Source organism: Cheilinus undulatus, linkage group 20 (assembly GCF_018320785.1).
Source record: "Cheilinus undulatus linkage group 20, ASM1832078v1, whole genome shotgun sequence".
Lineage (NCBI taxonomy): Eukaryota > Metazoa > Chordata > Actinopteri > Labriformes > Labridae > Cheilinus > Cheilinus undulatus.
The window spans coordinates 32,896,488-32,908,242 of NC_054884.1; the positions used below are offsets into that span (position 1 = coordinate 32,896,488).

Consider the following 11,755-nt stretch of genomic DNA (forward strand, 5'->3'; position numbering starts at 1 on the left):
GGGAAAACCTTGATGTGCCGTTTATGATCTTGAACTGAGCTCAAACACAACTCAGTTTCAGCATGAGTATTATATTACATTACGATTTTTATCACTTTATATAAAAAAGATAAACTGAAGGTATACGTAGTTTTTTTTCATGATAGAGCAGATGAGTGTATTTCAGTTAAGTGAGCCTTGTTGGCGTAAATAACGTGTTTGCATTGCCAAAGCAATGCACTAATCAATTATGATTTTTTTTTTTATACCATAACAGAAAAAAACAGATTACATTGTTAGAATTGGTATCAAAATCTAGGTTTAGCTTTACAGATTGAGATTTTTCCTCTAAGTACAAGTTAGTATGTAAAACTATATATTAGAAACAAGGCCACCCATGGGGATGGGGATGGGGGGCTTAATTAGAATGTAAACCTCTTTTCTTAAACCCAGATTTCCTTTTCTTGCTAATATTAACAATGTACATGGCCAAGCGGACTAAAATATTTGGAAAGTAATGTCAGAGTTAACAGTGAGACCATGATGTGCACAAATGTCAGGATCAATGAGAATAAAGTAGAAGGACCTAATATGACTTAAAGGGAAAAATGAAATAATTGGAGGGAAATAAAGGCAAAAATTGGTTTAAAGCAGAAAAAATGGCTCAAGAAAGGAAAACGGGGTCAAAAGATGGGTGGAGAATGGTAGAAAGTGGTAAAAAAGTGGCAAAAATAGGCAGGGAAATTGTGAAAAGTGGTTAAAAAGTGGCCACAATGGGGTTAAAATGTAAACATTTTGAAAGTTAATGGGAAAAATAGGCAGAAATAGTGATCAAAAGGGGTTAAAGAGTGGCATGTAAAAGTATTTCTACATCAGAATTTAACTTCCAGCCCCAAAATACAGTCACTGCACAGGACGCTAACACCAATGATACTGGATGCCAACTGCCGTTAAACACCATAGAAGAAGAAGGGGGCAGCAGAGTGACGTCACAGCCAGTCCGGCTGTGCTTCACGTGGAGAGCGGTGGGGGGCGGTGTGTATTTAAACGGATGCCGACACATGGAAATCTGTTTGAGGTAGCCATGGCGGATCCAGCTGTGTGAGAGTGCTTAATGAGCAGCTAAGAACTTCTTCACAAGCAACAAAGCTGTCTTTGAACCGCTAGTGGGCACATGAGGAGCCGCCTCGGATGAAGAGCAGTATGGGTTTTGGGAGCCTTTGGCTGGAGAGCGACCCAAAGTTTGCCTGTTTCTGTTGGACAGGTGGGTCTGATTACTTCCGGTTAGCTTGTGCTAGCTCGCTATGCTGTAGGCTTTTCAACTGAAAACATATCATTTTCTAATTTAACTTCTAGTGTAGGAATAAAGCATCTTTGTGCTCGCTTAGTCTGTTGTCCACTAGTACTGAAACATCTACGTTGGCATTCCTGCTAGCTTGATAGTTAAACTGGGACCTACTATGACTTAAGTCGGCCTGCGTTCAAGCCAGGGAGCATCCTTAATTGAAATTATTTGTAAGACTATCTTTATTGAAGGTTATCATTATTGTTGCTTCTGCAGGATAGACATCACCATGGCATGTTTTTTTAATGGGGGGCTGCTGATGATTTTCTGGTTAACAGCACTGTACCCTCTTGCTTCTGCAGGATGAACATCATTGTGGCATGTCAAGGACATAGTGAACCACTTCTGTCATGTGATGACCCATCTGCATTTCATGGTAAGGACAGGATAAATACCAGTTTTCTACAAAAGTTGTGCAGATTTTTAGTGTATTTTTTTGTGATTAGGCCACATTTTTAGCATGCAAAAAATATATTTATTTATTTTAGGGCCTTTGGACCTCCTCCATGTTGCTGACGAGCCTGGTTGTCTTTCAGCCAGTCAGACAAGGACCTGGACTGAGAGAAGGAGCAGGACTTGCTACACCCTCACTATGCACTATGCTCCCAAGTACCTGAACCTCAGGTAAATATTGTTTATTTTAGTGGTTGTTGTTTGCAGATGGTATTGATGCAGGAGTCTAGTGTTTTTAACTGGTACATTCTTATTTACAGCGTTTACAGTTACAGTTTGTTGTCGCTATGATTTTGGTATGTGTAACCCTCAGGTAGCTCTTTAATTTACTATCCTTTAAAATCATTAAGTAAATAAATGTCCACTTCCAAAAAACTGCTACAAAAACTTAACAGATTTGTATTTTTTCTGCCTTTTTTTTTTTTGCATAAATCTCTTAAACAACTTCCGCTGTGCTCAAAACTACCAAACATTCAATCATTTTTAGGATTTTAACCCTTAAAATGCTGGTTTGATTACTCACAGATCAAAAAAATGTGGTTTGAATGGGAGTCAATGGGACGTTTTTGTCCACGAGTGACTTGAAAGGATGGTAATTTTTAAATCGGATGCTACACAAAAACTAAATATGCATCAAAGCCAATATTTGGCTAATGTTTGACATACCAGGACTGATTTAACACCCCACCCCCCAACGTGAGTTATCTGGAAAACAATTGGTGTTTTGTGTGGGGTTTTTTAGAAAAAATATGCCCATCCTGTAATCAAACTGGCATTTAAAGGTTAAACTCCTGAAAATATTCAATAATTGATTGTTTTGATCAGAACTGATGTTGCTCAAAAGATTTGACAAAAATTTGAAGGGTTAAAATCCCTCAAATTATTGAGTGTGTGGTAGTTTTGAGCACAGTTGAAGTTGTTTAAGAGATTTATGCAACAAAAAGCAGAAAAAATGTTAATATGCTGAGTTTTTATAACAAATTTTTGGAAGTGGACATTTTTGTCCTTAATGGTGTTAAACGGTGGTAAATTTGTTTCACAGTGTACCCCTGACCTATTAGAACAATTGAAATGTAAATTAAGAAATTTGCCTCAAAAGAAACTTTATTGCAAACAATTAGACCATATGCACTAACGCAGCCAAAATGAAGAGCAGAGAAAGAGGAAAAATTTGCCCAAATGGACAAAAATGTCCCTAGTGATGCCTGAAGGTTAACACTCACAGTACTTTCTTTTAATGGAGGGCTGTTGAATTTCTGGTTAACAGCACTGTACCCTCTTACTGCTTCTGCAGGATTAACGTCACCGTGGCGTGTCGAGGACATAGTGAACTACTCTTGTCATGTTGCGGAGAAGTGATGACCTATCTGCATTACATGGTATGTCCTGGAAAATGGCAATTTTGTATCCATTACAAACAAAGTAATTTAAAAACGGAGAGTTATTAAATTTTGTATGGTTGGGGCACATTTTTTGCATGCAAATAAATACATTTCTATTTTTTAGGAGCTTGGGACCTCCATCTTGTTGCTGTGATGAGCATGATTGCCTTGCAGTTGGACAAAGACCTGGGCTGAGAGAGGGAGCAGACTGTCTCTACTATTGTGGTATGACCAAGACTGACCCATACACTACTCCTGTATAAGTGGAAGACTGCTGATTTTCTGGTTAACAGCACTGTACCCTCTTGTTGCTTCTGCAGGATGAACATCATTGTGGCATGTCAAGGACATAGTGAACCAGATTGTCATGTTGCAGAGATGTGATGACTAATCTGCATTTCATGGTAAGAACAGAATAAATGGCAATTTTCTATCTATTACATAAAAAGTTATGCAGATTTTTTAATTTATCTTTTTATTTTGTTTTGTTGCGACTGATTTATAAAAATGAGCAACATGATTTGAGAAATGTACCTTTTCTTTACACGAGGAGGAAACAATATTAAGGTTCCATGTGCATCAGCAATCCTTTCCTCTGTTATAGAGAGTAATAAGTTATGTTGTGTTTTGCAGAGTTAAGACCATTGACACAGAGGGGGAGACTGCCCTTTTAAACCTGTGAACACATGAAGGAGGATAAGCAACAACCTTGATAAGAAGCAACTTCCAAGACCACCTTGACATGCATACATGCTGTCCAGAGTTTCCTGCAGCGCTGCATTCCTTCTCTTCACAGTGACACATTTTGGGAATTATCCTTAAATGCTTTCCTGGAGTTCCACTGCCAGAGCTGCAACTGGGGCCCTGAACTTCCCATGCCAATGGGTCCTTCAACTCAGAGGAGGCACCAAGGATGGTGGGGGAGGCCTTTGTCCAAGCTGAGGTCTGGAAAACATTCAGCTCCTCGCCCACATACAGGCACTGGACGACAAAACGAATGATGGTAATTGCTGGGACTGACTTTCACACTATATACATGCTCTGTTTTGTGCACTAAGCTATGACATTGTGTGCTTGATAAATAGTGTAATCCTTGATGTGCCCCCACTCTCTTAAAATAAATGTAAATTATGCCCAATGTAAGCATGCTATCTTTTGCAATATCTACAACTATATCCCTCTTAAAGTTAACTTCTTGGCAAAGCTAATTAAAAACAAGTCTGGCCTAAGATAGTTGGCCCATGCCCAACTGTAAACAATTGAGACATTGTAAAACTCTTTTAAACACTCAATATTTTTTATTCCTTAATATTGGTATCGGCCCCCCAAAATCCATATTGGTCTAACCTTAATGTCGAGTTAACACAGATCACTGTAGAACGATTTGGCTGAATAGTAAATCATGTCGAGGCACAGCTGTGAGGCTGAGAGTGCCTGAGGAAAATCAGACTATAAGGAGCAGTTTGCCTCCTCTTTGGAGGTTTTAAACATCTTGTGTACAAACCAAGTTAGCCATGCATGGGCTCTCAGTACTGCTGACAACTAGGACTTTAACACACTGTTGTCTCTTTTTCATGATTGTGCAAAGCGTAAATAAAACTTGATTTATGTTGGTGTATGACCAATGGCACTGAGAAGAGGCTTAACCTGTAGCAGCAGCTCTAGACGTGAAAAGTTGTCCCTGCAAAAAAACAAATCAGTTGTTTACGATAAGCTGTGCAATTCATCGTATTTTTAGCAAAGAAGGTGAAGTTTTAAACTGTCAAACTATCATTAAAACTTACGTAAATGAATGAAATTAAATGCTAAACATCTGCAGGTGTATTTGAGATATTCTGATATCTTTTTTTTTTTAGCACTCTGTCACATGAAGTCCATCACACATCAGCAATGAAGAACCTTGTGCTGTGAACCTTGATGAAATATCAGGTTAGTGGTTACACTGAACTTCAAGATATTTGTAATAACACTGGAATGTTTTCCTTATTCTAAAGTGATTTATTTATTTCCCCCTTATTAGGTTCTTTTGAAGAGGATGGAATGGTGACACACTCAGATCAGTAAGCGTCCTCTGAATGTGTAGTGCTTCTTTGGTAACACTACACTAAAAAAAAAAAAAAAAGACAAAAGGGAAACCACTCTGGCCAGGAGGACGCTGCCTCCTGCATGAATATCTATGGAATGACTGTCTGGACTAGGAGGGCATGGTTCCTTATTTTTAACAAGGCCAGACGTCCTCTCTAATTGCCCAGCAGGCCAAATGTACTGTTGCAGTAATTGTGTGCACTTAAAAAAGTAAGTGGCATTAAAAATGACAGCATAAACTGGGCATGCACAGTTTTGTTAAGCCCTTTAAAAGTTATGTCACAGGAATAGAATATCTGGGAGATATTAGAGGTCAGTAAGTGGGTAAAAATTGGTAGCAGAGACAGAAAATGCTTCATTCAAACATTCCTCCATGTAGGCCACCCAAATAAGAAAACTCTAGACGTTTATGCAGTCCACATGGCTCTCAATCTTTACAAGGGAATATTTTAGGAACCAATATTAAAGTGTACATGAAATTAAGTCTTTTGTATAATAACCTCAAAAATATATCACTTTAATCAATTTGATAATAAAAAAAGAAAACTGTATAAAAAAAGAAATTTCCTTAAAAATTGCAGAAGCTGCTGGTGAGGTTGAAGTGGAAATTTGGTGGGTGCGGCACCATCAGTAGGGCCCGTCCAGGCTGCCACAGAATGGCCGGGACCAAAAAATTGGTGCTGCCTGTTGTGCCTTCGGCCATATCCAGCTTGGAGGCCAGGGCTAAGCCTGTACCTCGAGCTGCTGTGTGACCGCGGCGATCACAGAAGGCAGCACACTGCCGAGGCTTCATCAGCTGCTTCCTGTCTGTGTCTTCAGTCTGTTTCACAGCCTGTGCAGCTGCAGCTGTAGACACCTAGGTGGTCGTAGCCAGGGCGTAGAGTTCCTGGCGTCATTTTTGTCCTGACTCGACCTGTGGCATGGTTATCCACGGCACTGTCACAACCACAAGACACAAACGTGTTGGATGATGTGATGTTTGACTTTTGCTGGTCATTGAGTGACCATAGTTAGGTTTGACTGTAACTTAGTGGTTGTGTAGTCAGGTGTTTAGGTTTTAGGCTGTCCACCTGGGGAAGGCTGACTTCCTGGGCACAGTGAAAGAAACATCTCAGACAGACTTGTGATCATCTGCTTCCTGGTTAGTTTTCATTTACATTCAGGGTTGGGGTGAGAGAAGCATCTGCACTGATCATTAGCTGTCTGTCTGTGGGTTATCCTGAAGGGTGTTGTCACACCCATTGTCCCTGTGCATGGTGCTTTACAGGGCCAGTGAGGCTTGAGGTGTAGAGTCTTGAGTCTAGGTGTATTGTGACTGCAGAAAACGCCTTGGTGTCCTGACAGCTCAGAATCCCGAAACCGTATAATTGTGTACCTTTTACACAAACCCCTGAGCTCTCAGTGCGTCAAGGTTCTGTGGTTGCTGTATGCTGAGATGCAGGACTCTCCCTTTTAAGCCTTGCAGGCCTTGTGGACACCAGGCATGGTGATTTGGGTTTGAGAAGACTCCTCAGTTCAACCTGTAGACAGATGGCTGACTGATTAGTGTACATGGTTCTCTTATGCTGACCCTTGAATGTCAGTGAGACTACCAGGTTGTGGTTGATCACATCTTTGCCAGAGATGGGTCTTTTCACCATGCACAGGAACTCAAATTCTCACAGGTGGAATGTGCCTGTTCCCAGCTCCTTTATATCTTTCTGATTGATTGAATAGACATGTCCTAATGGATCACATTAGTACATGTCTAGTCATGTCACAGTTAGGTGATAGGCTGCTTCTAATAGACATGGTTTGTGGCAGTGAGCATAGACTCAGGATTACTGCTGTCTGACATCTCACTGCCTGTATTGGCAGAGATGGCAAGTTGTTAGCATAGCATCTTGTGCCCTTTGCATGCAGCATCTGTGGGTAGTGTCTGATTGTCCTGCTGGCTCAGGGGTTTGTTAGGTACGCTTTTATAAGGTTTCGGGATTCTGAGCCTGTGGGATGACCAGATGCCACCTGCACCTGCCGTTTTCAAAGCAGCAAGATGGTTAGATAAAGGCTTTACTGGCCTTGCAAGAAAGTGTTGGTGTAGATTACAACTTGTTTGACTTTAAGGTTTTGTAAGCATTATTGGATTTGAGTGAGGAGGTTTAGTTGAAACTGCAGCCCCACAATGTCTTTGTGTTTTGTGTGTCTGTCTGACAAGTCCACCGGTGGTCGTGTGAAAGGCCTGGCCTTGGCGAATCTGAGGCCAGTAACTATGTGTCATGGTGAAAACCTCCTCGGGGTCTGTGCTCTGCACTGTTCAGGTTGTGTGATGGTCTGACAGCATTCCATTACAGACATCACATTTCCAACATTTCATTTCTGTTTAATTCCATCTCGGGCTGTTTTCCTGGCATCTGGAAGCCACATTGTTGCTGATATTAACCTCGGGGTGGTGTTGCCTCTAGTGATCGTTAAAGCGCTCCTCAGCAGCTCGACGTACAGGTGTAGCCCTGACCTCTCTGCTGGATGTGGCCAGAGGCTCTACAGGCAGCAACAGTTGGGTCTCGGTCCTCCTGTTGCAGCCTGGACCGGACGACACGGGGTGCCACATCCACAAACTCACCAGCAGCTGCTGTCGAGGAAGCTGGGGCCATTACTAAAATTGCCCCAGCTTCCTCGACTGGAGGGCCGAGGTAGCTGGGGGCCGTTACTAAAATGACCTCCAGCTACTTCGGCGGGGGGGCCAAGGAGGCCGGAGGGGCTTCTACCAAAATGGCCCCCAGCTTTCTTGGCTTGAGGGCCATCTACTTCACTGGCTAAAGGCTCCCCGTTCCCTTTGGAAGAGCTTCTAGGAAGCTCTTCCTCATCGAGGAGGGGTTGGCCTTAACCTCACAGCCTTCCATTTACTCAGGATTCAAAGAACTGGTGCTGAACTACTGGTTGACAAACAGATCGAGTGGTACAGTCGGCACACAGTATATTAGCTGCCTTTAAAACACAATGCTACTTTCATAATACAAGGAATGAGTGAATTCCACCACATGGGTTCACTTTTAGTGTGCACACAGTAAAACACAACATGTCTTGTTTGCTTGGCCTTGCACAAATGTCTTAAGACTGCTCATTGTTGGGGGGGGGTCTCATACTCAAAGAGTATAGACTCGTGTCTTGAACAGTTAACCACATTATCCCTGAAGTAGGGGCAAACCAACAGGATTCGATGACTAATTTTTGTTTGGATTTATCTTTATTTTCATTAACTTTTAATTTTGTTTTGTATTTTTTCTGGATTTTTAGTTGGTTGTAGGGCAAAATTTAGATGAAATCAGCCTGGCCCACTGCAGATAGCAGATTGCAAAAGGTGCAATTTTTATTCAACCTGAATGTGTCAAATACCATTTTAATACAACATCTTGCAACTGTTTGTTTTTCTAGAATAATTTGCGAAAATGATTTGTTCCCTTCAGTACAAAAAAAAATCATATCAAATTTGCAGTACAAGTCAAAATATATATTTTAAGTTGGTGAGTTTTTCAGCCCTAGTGTTATTTACTCAAGATGGTATTTGTTATAATACAGAATCATGTATTGCTGTGTTTTATTAAAACACAAGATGACGGATTTAAAAATCCCATATTAAATGGCAATCAAATTTTTGGGAAAAAAATTGCAACTGAATAATTTTGCCACCACAGCAAACTAGGGCTGAAGGATTTGGGAAAATGTATCATAATGTATTTTGTTCTACGGAGTCTAGAGTTCTACTATCTTGATAATTTGCTTTTCAATTATCTTCTAAATTTTTCCATTTTAGTCCAACTTCCTTGTTTCTTTGTCACAATGCCTTAATGGCATTTCCTCAATTTAACATTTAATCTTTGGTTCACTATTATTTTTTGTTGTTGAAGTTTTGAAGTTGTCATATAAAGAGTTATCACAATGAACTAAAATTGACAACTGGATAATCTCTCATCTCTAGATTGTTTCTGTCGGTCTTGCAAATTGCTGGTATTGACCAATAATCCTGAGTAGTCAATGACTGTAGTGTAAATCCTGTACAATGGTGTCTCCTGTTGCCTGCTGACTGTGACAGCAGCAGAAATTGTTGGATTAAAAATGTTGGCTGTAATTCTATAAATCTAATTTTAGTTAAAAATGATCTGATTCTGGTAGCTTTACCAGCAGCTAACAATTTTAATCCAACCATCTAATGGTACATGCTGTTTTAACTTAACTATGCTTGCAAGAACAGTAGATATGAGATTACTTTAGGAAACATCTTGGGATGCATGATAGTGGGTTTTTGCTGATATGGTGATGTTTCAGGTTGATTCTGATAGCAGTATGGATACCATGATTTACATGTTTTACAAACCTAAAAATCCACGAATTTTTTAGTTTATATGGCAAAAATTTACAGTCAATATATGCTGATATTCTCAGCCAAAATACCAGCTGTAAATATCGTCAGTAACTAAAAAACGGCAAATACCAGCAGATGACAAACTTTCTATCTGCTCATACTGATATCAGATAATGTCATGCATCCCAAGAAACCTCTACAGATCACTCAAGAACAGTTGGAAATATTAATGCCCGTTTGTCCTTTTAAAGAATGTAATTGTGGTCAGGAAAAAAAGCTTTGTGCTTTCACTTCATGACTTCTAGAGCAGTTCAGAAGTCGACTGATTCTCTTTTATATCCTGTAACTGGTTGCAAACATGCTCTCATTCAAAAACACATATATTAGAACGGGTTACCACCACAGCAATGGCAGCTTGTCCACTTCCTCGTCTTTCCCTTGTTCTGTCAGTGTTGAAGATTTCAGCACTAATTATTGACCTGTTTAAGATAAAATTAAATCTTAACCTTGATAATCAATGAAATATTGTATTCATTTGTACAGTGTTTAATAATCAAATGGTCTCAAGAATTTGGTGTTCAAAATAACTCATTCTAACCAAAAATATTGAAAATCAAAATTCTCAAACCTGTTGACTGGTTTAAAGTTGTTCAGATGTTTAGACTGCAGTCATTACAACTCATTTAATTTTTGTTTTCTCCACATTTTTAAGGTCTCCTCTTCTGTTGACTTGAAATAGAATAACTTGACCTAAAAATTAGTTTCCTGTTTGCCAAGTCTTGCATGTTGCGTGTTCCCTATGCCTCATTTGTTTTGTTTTTTAATAAATGTTGCTGATAACATAAGGCTTCTGTTGTGATTGTTTGATAATTATGAGTTAAAGTAAAGATTTTTATGGGGTTTTACCTGTTTTATTATTGACTGACAAGTAGCCCTTACAGAAGCTTGTCAAGCCAAGGTTTGGGTGGCTTTTCGAGGTCTTTAAAAATAAAATCCACATCAAATCCACCATTGAACTTTTTTTTTTTTTTTTTTTTACCCATTTTTAATCTAATTTCTATCTTGCCTTTAAATTTTAAAAGGAGAAGTAACATTTAAATGATGACCAAGTTAACAGACAATTTTCTGGAAATTAGAAATTAAATGTCTGCAAAGTGGAGATGAGATTTAAATGCTAATTGAATAATTTTGGGTCAAAAAAATGCAGATTCTTACTCAAAATCTCACTCATTTGTTGTTTTTAGTATCGGTACTTGATTTAAATCAATGAATGTAATCGTTTGTGCTTATTCCGACAATTCACGTACTCCTCATCGACTTTTATTGTCTTACAAAGTGGACTTGCCTCTTGCAATATGGTGGCTATGTCAACGTACAGCCAGCCAGTCAATGAGGCGTCTACAGCCATGGATGAAAGTATTGGCACCCCTGTAATTTTTCCAGGAAATCCACCATTTCTCCCGGAAATTGTTGCAATTATAAATGTTTTTGGTATAAACCTGTTTATTTCCTTTATGTGCACTGGAACAAAACAAAAGCCAAAACTGACATTATTTTACACAAAACGCAAAAATGGGCCTCACCGTGACACTTTTTAACCTTGCAAAGCAGATGGATACGCCCGTTTCCTTGTTTCTCACCAGCGAATCCATCTCGCAAGGCTCCCATCTGAACCGTTTGGGCCCGGCTAGAAGGTGACAGGACCAATCAGCGACGAGGGGCAGTACTTTCAGGCGCAGCAGAGTCGTGACGTAAACAAGCAACAGGCAGTTATGGAGGAAGAGATTAGCGTGGATGCTGCTAAAGCACCAGTTTTATCAGAACTTGACAACATTTCTTCGTTAAAAGAAGAACAAAGAACAGCAGTGAGCTGCTTTCTTTTCAAAAACGACAAAAGTCGAGTACTTACATGTCTATAGTCGCCATGTTTCGCGTTATTCCTCAGTAGCTGCGCACACGCAGCTCGATAGCAGCTACGTCACATGTTTTGTTGCTCTTATTGGCCCATAGAGATGTGACAGACAGAGCGTTCATCCAATCACACTCTGGGAAAGGCAGAGGCTTTGAAAAAAAACTCAAACGTTTCCTATCAAAGCTTTTCCAGATGGATGTGTGAAATATAAAAACATATATATAAAACAGACTTTTTAAATAATGTTGCAGTCAGGGTGG

General features: G+C 39.8%; 1 long non-coding RNA gene across 1 annotated transcript; it reads left to right on the forward strand.

Moving 5' to 3' along the window:
- The first annotated feature begins 3,307 nt into the window (after positions 1–3,307).
- Positions 3,308–4,141, forward strand: LOC121528905. Its single transcript, XR_005993509.1, has 3 exons — positions 3,308–3,384; positions 3,480–3,563; positions 3,793–4,141. It is a non-coding gene; the product is annotated as an uncharacterized LOC121528905 (long non-coding RNA).
- Positions 4,142–11,755: the final 7,614 nt, after the last annotated feature.